At 43.3% G+C, this 16,475-nt stretch overlaps 1 long non-coding RNA gene across 8 annotated transcripts in view; it reads left to right on the forward strand.

Annotated features, from left to right (window-relative positions):
- Positions 1–16,475, forward strand: part of LOC121436778 — a 30,990-nt gene that overhangs the window by 7,163 nt on the left and 7,352 nt on the right. For 7 of the 8 annotated variants that reach the window (XR_005972774.1, XR_005972780.1, XR_005972776.1 and 4 more), the window contains one exon: positions 645–739. This is a non-coding gene — a long non-coding RNA (uncharacterized LOC121436778). Of the gene's footprint in view, positions 1–644; positions 740–2,852; positions 3,250–16,475 lie in introns of those variants that run through there. The other variant, XR_005972779.1, reaches the window with a different exon arrangement.

The following is a 16,475-nucleotide window of genomic DNA, read 5'->3' on the forward strand; positions in this document are numbered from 1 at the left end:
GTGGTAAGCACAGCTCAGAGATCACAGCTCACTCTGTTTCGTGCCTCACAGATATGCCCAGCCTGTGTTTGGAAAATGGGTCCAGCACATCCAGGCTCAGGGAAGCAAAGTTGCTGGGCCTAGGAAGGTTCCACATCTCTCTGACTCTAGAACAGTGGTTCTCAGCCTGTGACTTGTGACCTCTATCCCCCAAACTATCTATCCCCCCCCAAACGTCTATCCCCCAAACTATTTCCATTATGATTCTTACCTGTAACAACTTTACAGCGATGAAGTAGCAACAGCAATAATTTTCTGGTTGGGATCACCACACATGAGGGACTGTATTAAGAGTCATGTCACAGCATTAGGAAGGCTGAGAACCACTGCTGTACAGATATCCAAACACAGAATCCGGCTTCTCAGATATGTCTGGGATCCCTTCATCATTGTCCCCATACTCCTAGGGAGGCACAGCCCCACATCAGGACACCCACACTCACATCTCCGTGCAAGGGAAATCCTGTTCTTCTTTCTCCGTCATTTCTATATCCACACACTATGCTATATTTCCAAATTTTCTTTTTTTATGTCTTCAGCACTGAGCTTAAGGATGTGTCTGATTCTTTGACCAACCTTTTTCCTGTTTTGTGATTCTTCTGCAGGGTCTGGGTCATTGTTCTGCACACACAACCACAGAGAGTACAACAGCAGCCTCCAGTCCCTTGTTGCTGACCTTTGAGGAAGCTGGGCATGTAAGGTAGGTTTGCTCTCAGGAGACTTGCTCTCGGGAACAGGATGTCCTTGCCAGAGGCTGGACTCGAGGATGCTGCAGCACATAGATCTGCCCAGCATCTGTGGCCCTGTCCGAAGCTCTTCAAAACTGTGGTGGGAGCACATGTGGGGATTTTTAAAAGTGGTCCCTAGACACTGGTATGGCTCCCCTGGCAGTGCAGGACATTCCCAGCTATATTCTTGATTTTTCTGGTAGCTGTTCAATGAGAATGCTATACCATGAAAAGAAATCACTGGTGAATTTAAAAAGCCACAGTATGGGGACTGGCGACATAGCTCTCGAGGCAGAATGATTGCCTAGAATGGAAATTGCTCTGTGTTCTTTGACCCTCTGGGCATGTTCACCCTCACCTGTAATACCAGCACTCAAGACGTAGAGGCAGGAGGAAAGAGATGTGAGAGTCATTACTGTTTATGAGCGTATGGGTCCCAGCACCCATGGCAGATAGCTCACAACTGCCTTTAACTCCAGCTCCATCAGGAGTCAATGCCTCTGCCCATCATGTGCATACGACAGACAGACAGACAGACAGACAGACAGACATAATTAAAAGTAAAAATAAATCTAAACAAGAAAAAAGAAGAATCAGCTCCAGGTCATTGAACCAAGGGGAAAACACAGTGGAATTTAAAATATGAACATTATAATGGCTAATGGACTTTAACAGTCTACAGTCTTGCTGGAGAGATGTTCAGTGGTTAAGAGTGCATTCTATTCTTGCTGAGGACGCAAGGTCTGTTTCCAGCATCCATTTCCAAAATCCGTGATGGACCGTACCTCAGCTCCAGGAAGGTATGACCTCTCCTGACCTTTGTAGGCATGTGCATTAATGTGTAAATACACACACAAATATACACAACATAATTATTATTAAGTTATGCACATTCTTTGCCTTAAAATCATTTACAAATTAAAATAATTGCTGTGAAACATTAAAGAAAAATGCTCAAATGCCAGGCAATAATGAGAACAGTTTTCATTCGCATTATGTGGCAAATGCGTGCACTTCCAGCTATTTGAACACTGGGGTTACAGGATCATGACTGCAAAGAAGTTTCAGAACAGCCTGAATAGCATAGAGAGGCCCTGCCTCAAAATGAAAACCAAACAAAAACCAATAATATCTCAGAAAATGTGAAATTTCTTAGGAAAACAATCTTAGAGTACATGGTTTTTCAAGAGATGTGGATCATTATAAAATAATTTTTTGCAGGGAAATCAATGATAAAATTACTTATTTCGTGGGAATTCAACCATATACATGTAGAAATGGAATGAAAATGTTACTGGGCCGAGAAGAAAACAGTAGCATTAAGAATGTGTTTACATTAAAATGAATACTTGAGCTGGAGCAGTGTGCTAAGCTGGGAAGACCAGCAGCACTCTGAAGGCTGAGGGAGGAAGGGGAAGAGTCCCAGGCTGGGCTGGGCTGCTCTGAGACTCTGCACTAAACACACAAAGTAGATATCAGGACTATTATCATTCCATTCACTGTGGGAAAGTTTCAACTTAGTTCTGTCATGGGAAAACATCCTCTTTTCACTGGATGTTAGGCAGAGCCCTGTGTGTCCCTGGCAGACACATTAAAGATTACCATCCCCTAAATGGGGAAGTGACTTCCTCACCACCACATACAGCAAGGCGCACAGAAAATGGCGGCTGGGACTCTACTCAGATAGCTCACTCTCAGGAGATTTCCCTGCAGACAGCCCTGTGCCTTAGGGGTAGGAATAAGCCCAGCAACAAACACAGATTTCCTTATGGTAGTACATGTGCTTTCCTGTGGTGTTTGAAATTTCATATCCAGGAAGGAAAGTACTTTAAAGTGTAATCTGAGAAAATACTTGTGCTTGGGTGGTAAAAGTAGGGCTGGGGAGACAGCTAAATCAGTAAAGTGCTGGCCTTGTGGGCATGAGGCCTTGAGTGTCATTCCCAGAGAGCATCATCCAGAAAATGAAGATAAACTACAGGAGGAAAAGTAGCAGGTGTGGCGGGACATGCTTATGTGTGAAGGTGGAGGCGAGCCCATCCCTGGAGTGTGCTGACGAGCTAACCCATCCTGCCTTGCGTGTTCCAGGCCAGTTGGAAACCTTGTCTAAGAAAAACATCAGGGGGATGGCGCCTGAGTTACAGCACCGGAGGCTGTCTTCTGTCCCCTGACCTCACGCGCGCGCACACACACAAACACACACACACACAATTGCTCACGCACTCACAGGCATGCTCGAACCCACAATCGCGCTTTGGATAAATGATTATACACCTTCCATACTTCAGGAGAAGTAGTCATTTTGTTGAGTTTCTGGAGTAGTAAAGACGAATGTAATCTATTCTGATGCTGTGTGCATGCCTCTGTGTGTGTGTGTGGTGTGTGTGTGTGTGTGTGTGTGTGTGTGTGTGTGTGGTGTGTGTGTGTGTGTGTGTGTGTGTGTGTGTGTGTGTTTACACACAGAGCTCCACCATCTCTATCTAATGAGGCTGCTTTATGTTAGCCTTAGACTGGGATTGGTCTCCAATCTCGGGTTTACATTTGATATACCTAAGATGTCCAGTTTTATGTGCCAGGAAAGTATAATGAAGTGAAAAAACACTGCCTTATCTTATCTAAGGTCCCTTCAAGTCCAGGTTACAGCCAATGTTCCCTCCCACCCAAATATAGACGCCACTGGGCCCAAGACTCTCACTGATGTAGTCCCCATTATGGCCAGGAGGTGGCATTCAAACTACATGCCTACATTTATTTTCTTTAAAAGGGCTGAAGTTTTATGGAATAGCAATGCGTTTTTAGTGTGTTTGGAAAGCTGGCACACATATAGAGCAGTTCCATTTATGGATTGCAGCAACTGTAGTGCTCCACAACTCACTTCATCCTCCCTGAGTGTAAAGTGGGCAGTGCACACGGGATACAGAGTGGTGCTCTGTAGAGAATATGAATGTGGTGGGCACCTTGAATCCCCTGACTCTGGGATAAATGGATTTCCTAGATTTTATATCCCCTCTCCAGGAGGCTGTGGTACAGTCCCCAGATCGCTGCCTCCCAGGCAAGTTGTATCCTGGTCAGTCACTGCAATTGTGTTGCACCATGCCTGCTGGGGACTTCCAAGAGCAACCTGGTGTTTGTGGTGTGGTTGCCAAGTACGCTTCCATGGTGTTTGTGGTGTGTTTGCCATGTACTTTTCGATGAATATGCTCTGCATATGGCTCAGATGTAATATGTATTCACCCTTACGATGTAGAACAAGATTGGGGCCCCTTCTCTATTGCAGGAAGATCTCCAAAGTATTTCCTTTACCTCACCATCATTTTGGAGCCACTAATTTGATATTGAAAGAGAAATTATCCCCTGTGCCCTACAAGAAGAGATAACACAGAAGAAAAGAGGCAGGAACCCCAAGTCCATTGACAGCCACAGGACATTGTCTGAGCTACTGTTCTGTTGCTGGGAAGAGGCGCTGTGCTGAAGAGAATTTACAGAACAAAGCATTAAATGGGGAGCTTACTTTCAGTGTCAGAGGGTTAGTCCAGTACCATCACTGTGGGCAGCATGGCAGCAGGCAGCCTGGCAGGGCACTGTAGCAGAAACTGAGAGTTTACATCCTGATCACAGGCAGGAGGCAGAGGGCTTTTGAGACATCAGAACTCACCCAGTGACACGCCTCGTCCAATAGGGCCACACATCCTAATCTTTCTTAAATTATTCACCATTGAAACATTAACCATAGGAGCTTACGGGGACCATCCTCATTCAAACTACCACTGTCATGTAAGGGATTTCCTCTGCCCCATTAGCAGCTACAGAGGGAGAATTGGGGCTGGTTGAATACTCATAAGTGCATTGACTAGAATCTGTTCCAAGATGTCAGTCATTAATACAAGAGACTACTGTGTGACATTTGGGGCAAGCAGGAGGCCATTCCAGTTACTTGTCTAAAATAATGTGCTCTTCAGAAGACAGTAATCCCCTTTTGGCCCTCTTCATGGACAAACCTGCGTATACTAAAACTGTAAAGACCTTGAGCACACAGGAATTTATGAAACACCATCTGTCTTGGTCACTGTTCTATCGCCGTGAAGAGAAACCATGAGCAAGGCCACTCTTATCAAAGAAAGCATTCACGTGCCTTGCTTATAGTTTCTGAGGTTGGTCTGTTACCATCACGGCAGGGAGCATGGTGGCACACAGGCAGACATGGTGTTGGAGAAGTAGCTGAGAGTTCTATTACCTGATCCACAGGGAGAGAGAGGCTGACACTGGGCCTGACATGGGATTTTGAAATTCAAAGCCCACCCCCAGTGGCACACTTCCTCCAATGATGCCACTTCTACTCCAACAAGGACACCACATCATCTAAGCCTTCTCAAAGAGTGCCCCTCCCTGGAGACTAAGCATTCAGATGCATGAGCCTATGGGGACCATTCTTATTCAAACCTCCACACCACCTCCAGACTCCAAGAGATTTGAGCTCTGTGTTTGCCAGGCGCATATCCCTGGGAGGGTCTACGCTGTAACTATGAGAACATTAGCAGACAAAAGCTTCCCTTTTGTCCCACATATTAATGCTCCCCCATTTTTCTGCAAAGAGGATTGTGAAATTTCTCTCTTTTGTAGCATAAGGTGACTTTCTCCCCACTTTATGCTCTTATAGGGGTAGCATAAACACAATTTGGCCAGTAAGGTTTCCCTTCCAATTCTGCAGTTGCTTCTAAGATACAGTCTGAGCCATTATAGCAGGATATCAGATGTGCACATAGCCAGAGTTTTGTGGAACTCATCAATTTCTCAGACATGCACAGACAGGTGTTCTCTTCAGGTTCTTAGCTGACTTTGGGCAAATGAAAACATTGTGCAACTTACTAAAACGGGAAACTCAGAGATTTGAATTGTCCCGCTGCTTGAAGAAGCAGGCCCACTGGTGAAAGAAAGTGTCCTTGAGTCATTCCTTGTGAATGGGCACAAATATCCACAGGGGAATTTCCTTTTGTAAGAAGCAGCTATAGAATGAGATGGTGGAACATGCAGGCAGGGTACTACCATATTAAATTCCTAACACACTGAAGTAAGTTAACTATGTATGCCACCCTTGGGGAGCTGGAAAGATAGATGGTTCATGAAAAGAAAAATAATCTGTTAAAATTGGAGGCAGGTGGCTAGGTGCGCACGCCTTTAATCCTAGCACTCGGGAGACAGAGGCAGGTGCATCTCTGTGAGTTTGAGGCCAGCCTGGTCTACAAGAGCTTGTTCCAGGATAGGCTCCAAAGCTACAGAGAACCCTGTCTCAACCCCACCTCCCAGTGGAGGCAGGTAACATCTGATGATTTATGTCAGAATGGCAGGACCGCAAGGCATCTAGCCAGGGTCTATAACCATGAGAACTGGGGCGGCTGATGGGGATTCAAGGATCCATGCATTCAGGGCAATAGAGAAATCAGTACACTCTGTTTTGTGGCATCTTCTGGCCACAATAAGAAAGCTTTTGAGAAATTACATTTCCAGTGATTATCTCTGAAATGAGCCAATGGATTTTTACAGAATTGAAATACTTCACATACTATATGGTACATAGAAGGACCTCAATAGATTCCACCCTGGCCCAACTTTCTCCTTCCTACCATGGAAGCAAGGAGAGTGGCTAGAATCAAACAGTATGACTCACATGGAGGCCACCTGGAATGGTAGCCATAAAAAGCAGCCCACACTCATGCTTGCATTGAGCTTCAGGCTTTGGAGCCATTACTGTGATGTAAGGTGATGATGGTGATGGATTTTAGACTGTTTCTTATTAACTTCTGTCTGCTTGATGTATAGTTCAGCATCAGAACATTGATATTGGTACTGGTAATACTGATATTCAGTATCAGATTTCCGCTGACTTATAGTTGACAGGATCATGCACACACGAGAGAGAGAAAGAGAGAGAGAGAGAGGCAGAGAGATCATAAGCCCCTGACTCTTCAGCCGATTCGTTGTAGCATCGAGATTCCTGCACTGTGAAGTCCTCTGCTCCATTAGCTTCACCATAGACATAGGGTTGCAGACTGAGCTGTCACAAGCACACAGTTAAAAGGAAAAGGAATGGGTTTGTGTGATTCCTCATTAGCCTTGTTCCGACTGTGTAAGTTGGGAATAATGATGCCTTCCTCCTAGAATGGTTAGGAGTGAGTAATGTTAAACATATGATGGCTGAGATGTGTGCAGTTGTCAATGAAACTGTAGACAAAGATCCCGATTCCACCTTTTCTTTCCTCTGGAGAATGTTCCTGAAATTCCTGTAGTTGTTTCATCTGGGACTACTTTCATATGAGTAGCTATTATGCTCTCTCTCTCTCTCTCTCTCTCTCTCTCTCTCTCTCTCTCTCTCTGTGTGTGTGTGTGTGTGTGTGTGTTTCTCTCTCTCTCTTTCCCTCCCTCCCTCCCTCCCTCCCTCCCTCTTGCCCTCCCTCCCCCTCGTGTGTGTGTGTGTATGTGTGTGTGTGTCCCTATAAAAAGGATTTTTCTCTTTTATTGAACATACTAGACAGTGTCACCACAATTCCCAGATGCTCATAGTAGCTTTACGAACAGAAACACAATGTTTCCATCAAGGGGTGAAGAGATAAAGCAAGTGTGCTGTCCAAAGCCTGTCATCCCAGCATTTGGTAAACTGAAGCAGGGGTTCCACTCGGGAGCTCCTATTTGAAGGGGAAGGAGAAAAAGTAAAGAGAGCTCTCCGTGGTAGAATGTCTGCCAACAAGCTGAAGGGCTTTGGTTCAATCCTCAACACTGCTGCCAAACAAGTCAATACGATTCATCCATATGTGCAACGATATGGGAAAATTAAACATAAAATTTGTGGATGATACAATACGAATCAAAAAGCCCAAATCAGGGACTGGAGAGATGGCTCAGTGGTTAAGAGCACTGACTGCTCTTCCAGAGGCCCTGGGTTCAATTCCCAGCGCCCACATGGCACCTCACAGCTGGCCATTCCAGAGGATCTGTTGCTCTCATACAGACATACCTGCAGACAACACTCCAACATAAATAAAATAAAAATGAACTTTTAAAAAGCCAAAATTGAACTTAACAAAAACTCTCCTGTAACAATTTTGTAGGGGAACCCCTCCCCTGCAGGAACAGATCTGTTAAGTCGGGGAAGCCTTTCCCTGGAACAAGGCTAGCTATAGGCTGTTTGTTATGCTTATGGTGACTTTGTGGTCGGGATTGCTTTCCAACCGAGCTGCACTGAGTACAACTGCTGTTTAAGCTGGAGTTAACCAGAAGATACCAGTGATCCAGTGGGGTGACCTCTTGCGTTCTGCCCCAATTTTTTCAAGGAGAAGATGGGCTACTTGGAAAGAGTCAAGGGTAGCACACTCCCTTAAGGAGAGGATCCCATATCTCTGCTGCCCTTGAGCCTCCTTGCCCCCAAGTTTCAAAGCAGTAACCAGTCCTTTTAGATCAGTGATCCCTGCCTCTCTCAACCGTGCAAGGATGCCCACCTCAGGGTAACCACAAGAGAAGGAAAGAGGGACACCGTTCTCTTAATCACAACCCCTTGTTCTTGATCAAAACCTGCCCATGTTGTCAAAAAGAGGTGTCGGGTTTCTATAGCAACTGGGACGCACTCAGTCTTCCCCCAAACCGGAAATGACTGTGTACCCACCCCTTCTTCAAGTTCCCCCGCCCCCACTCCCATTTCTGAGAACAAAGCACCTTTCACCCTTGAGGCCACCTGAGAAAAAACGTTCATTAGATTAGGATGAAGACCATTGACAGATTTTAAAAGTACGATTTTAGCTGCAGAATGTGCTTTAAAAGACATTTTGGTCACCATAATGACGTCATGTTTCTAAAGCAATCGCGATGCTAGGATTGTTAGAAAATCTTAAAATGTCTCCACATGGACTTCTTTTCCATGCCCTTGCCTGTCCCTGAAAGAAAACTCTTTTAAGATAACCAAACTAATCACAGTCTTTTGAAAAAGTGTGCCAGGTTGCTTTCTGTTAGCAGAACCCTGTGCAAGTTTTGGAAGCAAATCACATTAGCGGCAGTGAAACCCTGTTTTCGGTAGATGAAGTACATCTAACTAAAAACTTATGGATCGCCTTGATGACGTCAGGTTACTGTGGCAACAGCGACCTGCAGTCTTATCCTCCACTCCAGCACTGTTTACACACAACCTTCCTTTCCCTTATCTTTCTCTGAAGGCAAAACGCTTGCTCTTTTGCAGGCTACCATCTTAAAGGGGGATGTAGACAATTGGCAAAATTCTTCTCAGTTTCTGGACAACAAACGCGTGTCTGTTTGCAGGAGTTTTGTTTGCTATAATTGTGAATATAGGGGACTTTTATCATCAGAGAGACCCACATGTACTTATTATGAAACTGCATAGCCTGTGTTCAAATCTAGCCTTTACACTCCATTTGCCTGCATCAATTCCCATATATTTAAAGTCAGGCAATAGCTCCGTCTCATAGGTTGTGAGAATTTTTTTAAAGTATAACTTACCATTTAGCGTCAGATAAGAAGGAAGTTATTATTGCATATTATTACGATTCCTTTCACAAAGCAATGTGCCTTACCCTCTCTGAGGACTGGGTGGGGGTGGGGGGAGGGAATGGGAGGAGGGGATGGAGTCGGAACTTGGATTGGTATTTTTAGAAATCTAATAAATTAAAAATAAAAAAGATTTCTTTCACCAGTGCTATTATTATGTTGATTCATAAAGATAGGTATGGATTAATATACAGATATGGCTTTCATCAAAGATGGTAACGCCATGCCATTTGCGTTCCTCAGAAAGTATGAGTTACTGGGCTGACATCATGGTTTAACGGGTAAAGCACTTACTGCCATGGTGAAAGTAGAGAAACAACTCCCAAGAATTGCCCTCTGACCTCCACGCCTGGGCTGTATTGCTGATTTTCTTGGTGTCCTGTGCTATTGTAAATGATAGCTTATGCTTCCTTTTTTAAAGACTTAAAATTACATTTATTGATGTATGCGTATGGCGACAAAATATCATAGTTTCCCATTATGTTTCCTCTGAAATTTCCCAAAAACAGCCACTTGAATTGGCAGAAGACACCTCTGGGTACCTACTGAGCAGAGTACTAGGTTTGAAAAGGAACCTTCCCCCACCTCCCACCCCTGCCATGCTCTTGTTTTGAACGCTTGGTCCAGGCTAATGGCTCCATTTAGGAAAGTTGTAGCTTCTGAAGGAGATGGAGCCTAGTTGGAGAAACTAGTTCACTTCGGATGCTTCTTTGGGAATATGTTACCCTACTGAGCTCTCGAATTCCTGTCAGGCAAGTGATGAGTACCTTTATTCTGCCACACACTCCTGTTCTCATGTTATCACGTGGCTGATCATTTGTCTTCTCTGTAGTGGACTGAACCAGGATTAAACCTTTCTTTCTGGAAGCTTTACCTGATGTGTTGGTCACCCCTTTGTGAAAAAAACATCTTCATCCATAGCATGCTAGCAAGGAAATATTTGTGACTGACTCCCGTGTGTGTGCCTTTGTGTCTGCTGAGCTAGTTGTCTCGTGAGTGTCTGGGAACTGTTTTGTTATCATCTCTTGTCTCACTCCAAGAGTGCTAAAATGACACGCAAGTAATCTCTCACCTTTATCTGAGTTCTGGGTATCTGAACTCTGGTCTTCATGCTCTTGTGGCAAGCATCTTACCCTTGGAGCCGTCTTCTCTCACTCACATTTACTCTCCCTGCTATATTCTGAAGTCTGTGACTCAATCTCTCTCTCTCTCTCTCTCTCTCTCTCTCTCTCTCTCTCTCTCTCTCTCTCTCTCCCTCCCTCCCTCCCTCCTTCCCTCCCTCCCTCTTTCTTGGAGGTAGTTTTGTTGCTGTTGTTGTTTTCTTGAGACAGGGTTTCTTTGTGTAGCCCTGGCTGTCCTGGAACTCACTCTTTAGACCAGGCTGGGATTGAACTCACAGAGATACAGAGATCCTCCAGTCTCTGCCTTTGCTTCCAAAGTGCTGGGATTAAAGGCATATGCCACCGCCACCACCTAGGCAAAATCTTCTCATTAAGAGTTATAGTATGTTTTCTTTCTGAACCCACCACACTTCTTCTAAGGTTCTATCTCAAAGTTATAATAAATCACACTGCACAAATATCAAAAGACATGAATATAAGCATAAGGTCTTTCCTTGTAAAAAAAAAAAGAAGATGAAAAATAATATAGATGTTCACTAATGGGGGAGTCACTGAATAATACAAGGTACAGCCACATACTATACTATATATAATGCAGGAATAATATAGCAAGATTCCCTTTCTCTACTGTGTAAGGGATATTCAATGTATATTACTAAGTGAAGAAATTAAGATATGGAAAAACATCTAGAGTACTTACTATATAACACTGTGGCACTGGCTAGCTATAAAAGCCATTCAAATTTAAGATTAAATTCATAATTAAAATTTCATGTTCCTGTAATACTCATATTTCATGTGTTCATATATTCAGTGTCCCAAATGTAAAGAAATTTAATGGAAAGCAAAACAAATAAGATTTATGTTACTTGAGTAACAAAACATTAGGAAAACCACTGCAAAAGAATTAAATATTTATGTGAACCTTCTTTGCATACCAGAGTTTAGCAAAGTTGATAAGAAGTTCCTGTAATAGAAAATCATAAATAATACATACATAGTTATAAAATTATGATATCATCCTTTTAACAGTGAAGATCTACCCAACATTCTTCCTTGTTTGCAAAAACTTTGGTGTGCAATACATATTAGAAATTGTATGATTACTTCACCAATCACCAGATGATCAGCTTTGATGTTACCAGAAGAAAGACAACTAGAACAGTGAGTTCTTAATGAGACTGTAGGAATAAGCATCACCAGAGCTGACCTATTTTTACCAAACTCTGAGTTTAGTTTAGTCTCTAATTTCAATATGAATTTAAAAGGTAGAGAAGTGACCCAAATAATGTATGGCATACTAAGGGTTAAATCAGCAATCTTCATAGGGCAGAAGACAAACTCTTAATGGAGTCTGAAAAATTAAAGACTTTGAGCTAATGTTGTTTGGGGTGCATCTTTGGGGATGAGATTAAACTTGAATTTGTGAGCTGAGCAAAACAGCTTGCCTTTTTAGATTCACATTACCCAAACATCCGATGGCCAGACTAAACTCGACAGACTGAATTGACTGCTTGAACTGAGCTATCTTCTTTCACTGGCTTCAGAACTGAATGCAAAAGTGACATTTCAACTGGAAATTCTAGCATTGGTTCTCCCAGTTCTTTGACCTTGATATTAAGCTGTAACTATTTCATAGGTTATCCATTATTTATAACATGACTACCTAATGATTGTGTAAGCCACTACATCTACATGGTATTAATCTACATGGTATCATATCCATTTGGTCCTCTTTGGATATATTTCTCTTGAGAACATGGACTAATGCAAAGAGAGAGGACACACATTCTTATACTTAAAAGAGACATAGCACTAGAGATTTACCTACTAAAACTAATGTCAGCTGAGTCCAATGACACGTGTTTAATCCCAGCACTTGGGAGGCTGATCCAGGATGACCAGAAATCCAAGGTCATCCTCAAACCCCCTCTCAAAATAAGGACTGGAGTTGTAGCTCAGGTGGTAGAGTACTTGGCTAGAATCTGTGGCACCCTGGATTCAATCTTCACCACTATATAAAACCAGACTGTCTGGTGCATGCCTGTAATCCTAGCACTTAGGCTGTGGCAGGAGAAGCTGGAATTGAAGATCTGCCTGAGATACATGAGGCACACCATCTCTAAGACTATGAGATACCAAAATATCCACACAAATAGAAGAACCAGTTGGATGTCACCAAGTGTTGGCAAGCATGTGGAATACATTGAGTTCTTGCCTGGAAATTTAGACTGGAACAATTGTTTTTAAATCGTGCTTGGCAGTATCTACTGATGCAAGTAGATATAAGTTATATGAATCAGAAATGCCACTTAAGAAGCAAATCTAGGGCTGGAGAGATGGCTCAGTGGTTAAGAGCATTGCCTGCTCTTCCAAAGGTCCTGAGTTCAATTCCCAGCAACCACATGGTGGCTCACAACCATCTGTAATGAGGTCTGGTGCCCTCTTCTGGCCTGCAGGCATACACACAGATAGAATACTGTATACATAATAAATAAATAAATATTAAAAAAAAAAGAAGCAAATCTAGCAGGGCGGTGGTAGTGCATGCCTTTAAACCGCATTCGGGAGGCAGAGGTAGGTGGATGCCTGTGAATTCAAGGCCAGCCTGGTCTACAAGAGCTAGTTCCAGGACAGCAAGGGCTATGACACAGAGAAACCCTGTCTCAAAAAATAAAATAAAATAAAAAGTAAAGAAACAAATCTAAACCATAGATGGGTTTTGGAAGTCTCTTTAGTTGGACACCAGGGGAGAATGCCAGCAACAAACTCTTTATATCAGTCTTGACCATGGTATGCTACTGTACTTCATAAGAGAGCTACAACACAACAGCCTTGTCCTTTATCACCCCTGTTGTCATCCATGATATCATGGAACCTGTCTATAAAGTTAATAGCTCTGCTTGTAGAAATTTCCAGGGTGGCAAATGGGAGCAATGTTGGCTTGTGAGGGTCGAAATCAGGAAGGAAGTAGATGGCTCTGGGTTGACCAGATGCGTGACTGGGAATTTTATCATACATCACTGGAAACTGTGGTTTAAGAATGAATGGTAGAAGCTCAATGTTGTGGTTCAGGTCTGTAATTACATCACTCAGGAGGCAGAGACGGGCACATCTCTGTGAGTTCAAAGCCAGCTTGGTCTACAGAGTGAGTTCCAAGTTACCCAGGGCTGAATAGTGAAACCTTGTCTCCAAAAAACAACAATGGTGAAAAACAGCTAGAGCGGCGGCTCGGCAGCTACAAGCACTTGCTGTTCTTTCAGTTGGCTTCCCAGTACCCAAACTGGGTAGCTGACAATTGCCTGTCACTCTAAATCCAAGGACACTGATACCCTCTTCTCCCCTCCATGAGCATCTATAGGGGCATACACAAAATTAAAAATAAAATTAAATCTTAGAAAGGAAGACTGAAAAATAGGTGTGGAGGTGCTGTGATTGTTAAAATGCCTGGATAAGCACGGTGAACTCTAAAGACTCAGTTTACACATAAGAATCTTCTCAGAACAGTCGAGAATGTTATCCGTGGATCCAAAGATTTGGGATTACACCCGAGGCCTGGAATCACGGGAACCTCCTCAGCAGCACGCCGGTATCTAATTCATAAGACATGGAACAATAATTTAAATTTACTAAGAAAGACCTTCCAACCTTCTGGGATAGTTGGGTCTCCCCACCATGAAAGGTGTTCAGTTTTTAGTGTGGTAACCCACACCTCTACCGGAGTCCAAGTCCTGGAGGTGGGACTCTGCCTTGCTCTTCACACCAGCCTCCAATAAAAAGGCATTAAAATGTAAAAATGGCATCAGGTTTCAGTGGTACCTATGATGCACATGATGTTCTACACACTGAAGGTGTCTTCACCCAGCTCACCCTTCTGTGACCTCTCATTCCCTGAAAGCAAAACTTCTTCACCCTTCAGGTCACCCAAAGAAAACCATACTCACTAGGAAAGAGGAGGCCAGGAGGCAGGCAATTGGCAAAGTTGTCCCACGTTAAGGACCACAGAAATTTCCCATTGTCAGGGGGGGAGTGCTGCCTTAAAGTGTGACTTTTGAGGAATACTATCAGAGAGACCTGAGGAGATCTCCTAGTGGATTTCTAGGTGAGCTAGCCCTGTAAAGGAAAGAAGACACACTTTGCCATCTCTTGCAAAAGAACTAATAGACTGGCCATAGTAACACACTTTGCTGATTCAGGAGCAGCAGAGCTTCACTGTTGTGTTGGAGTGACAGGCCTTGGATAATAGAGAAAGCACAGTCATTTCAACAATGCATTGATTGATCCCAAGAAATCCTTATTTTCCATTCCAAATATTCTCTTACATGGGAAGGTGCGTTTCCCTAGTCTCACTATGCACTCATCTCGTCACCACGACAATAACAACTTAGGTTACCTCAGAGTATAAAAGGAGAAACTGCCCAGGTTGTCTCCTTCACCCATAGAGGTACTAAGGTGAGATTTTCACTTTAGTAAGCAATCAAGTAAATGAAAGTCTACACCCCACCGAATACACTAACACACAAGCTACAGTCAAAATATCACAATGCCCCAAACACCAATCCTGGAGAAAAGAGCTACATATTATCCTATAGTAAGAGATCATGGTGAAAAGGTAGATAGGAAGTTCATAGAGGCCACAGTTCCAATATTCACTTGTGCTAGGCAAAACAATGGCTATTGAATATTTCCCAGGCTTCTTCTGTACATTAAGCAGGCACAGCTGGGTGTTGTGCGCTCCATTGGGATCTGTCAGTAGAGGTTTTCAGCAATCTGAAGAGATGCCCCTTAGGAGAACACTTGTATGTCACTATTGCTAGGAAGACAGGGACAAGGGTCTACTAACCCCAGAGAGGAAACCAACGACCGACCAAAGTAAAAGACACGACATCACCCAAGTCTAACTTGGTGAAACAAGGAGTTTATAAGAGTTCCATATGGGAGCATGGGTAGGGGTTACTTACAGGTGGAAGAACCACTCAGGGACAGCCTTATGCCTGAAAGCCCCAGCGTGGGCAGTGACAACAAAATCTGGAAACGTGGCCCTCAGTGAACAAGTTGCTTATATAAACTTGTTAAGGAAAGTGCCCTGCGCATCTGGCCAGTTTAAAGACTTCCAGAGACTCCTGAATTGTTAACTTCTGAGTCTCAAGGAGTCTGTCTTCAGAATTTCCTGAGTCTTAGCAAACCCCATTTAGAAATTCCTAGGTCCTTATGAGCCTTAGAACATTCTGCTTCTACTCCACATTGTCTATTGTGTTCATAGTTGTCAGATTGAACCAACTCCATACAATTTCAGTTCTACAAAACAATTACTTTCATTGGTTGGAGCATGTCATGTTATTTTACTTATCTGAAATTTGGATTCTATGGGATATAAAGTATTTAATGTTACATTTAGTCAATTTAGGGACTCTCAAGAAAAGAGACAAAGAGAAATGTTCCAATGGCAGGTCGATGGAAAACTGATAGCTCAGATTAACAACATAGACAAAATATTGACGTCCATCATGGTAACATTCAATGTTGTATGTTAACTGATAGAATAAAGTAATGCACTGCTTCTAAGGATGCCTGGAAAGATTTTTCTGGAAAAGATTAGGATTTGACTCAGTAGACAATTGAATAAAGGATATCTGCCTTCCACAGTGTGCGCAGAAGCATCTAGACAATTGATAGACCCAGACACAAGAACTGTGCCTTGGCTGCAATGAGCTTATGGAATGATGCTAACTGTACATGGAAAATGAAGGGTAGCTGAGTACCTAGGGAGAGGACAAACAATTTCTTAAAGAGAGGCTTGTCCTAGACTCAACTAATTCCAAGATAAGAAAACTGGCTCAGGATCCCCTTTCACAGCATACCCCAATCCAGAGCCCCTGCACATACAAACTCAGTGTCTCTATTACGCTCCCAAACTACTGGCGGGGTTTTTCCACTGTAAACATAGTGAGGCCTGCTACCACATAGCTCAGGGAAGTCCATGAATTCCAGAGCTTTCTGACATTTTTTAGAGGGCTGGACTCCAAGCCCGCCTGTCACCTGG

This window comes from Microtus oregoni, unplaced genomic scaffold, assembly GCF_018167655.1.
Source record: "Microtus oregoni isolate MIOR12 unplaced genomic scaffold, Mior012 000050F_003, whole genome shotgun sequence".
Lineage (NCBI taxonomy): Eukaryota > Metazoa > Chordata > Mammalia > Rodentia > Cricetidae > Microtus > Microtus oregoni.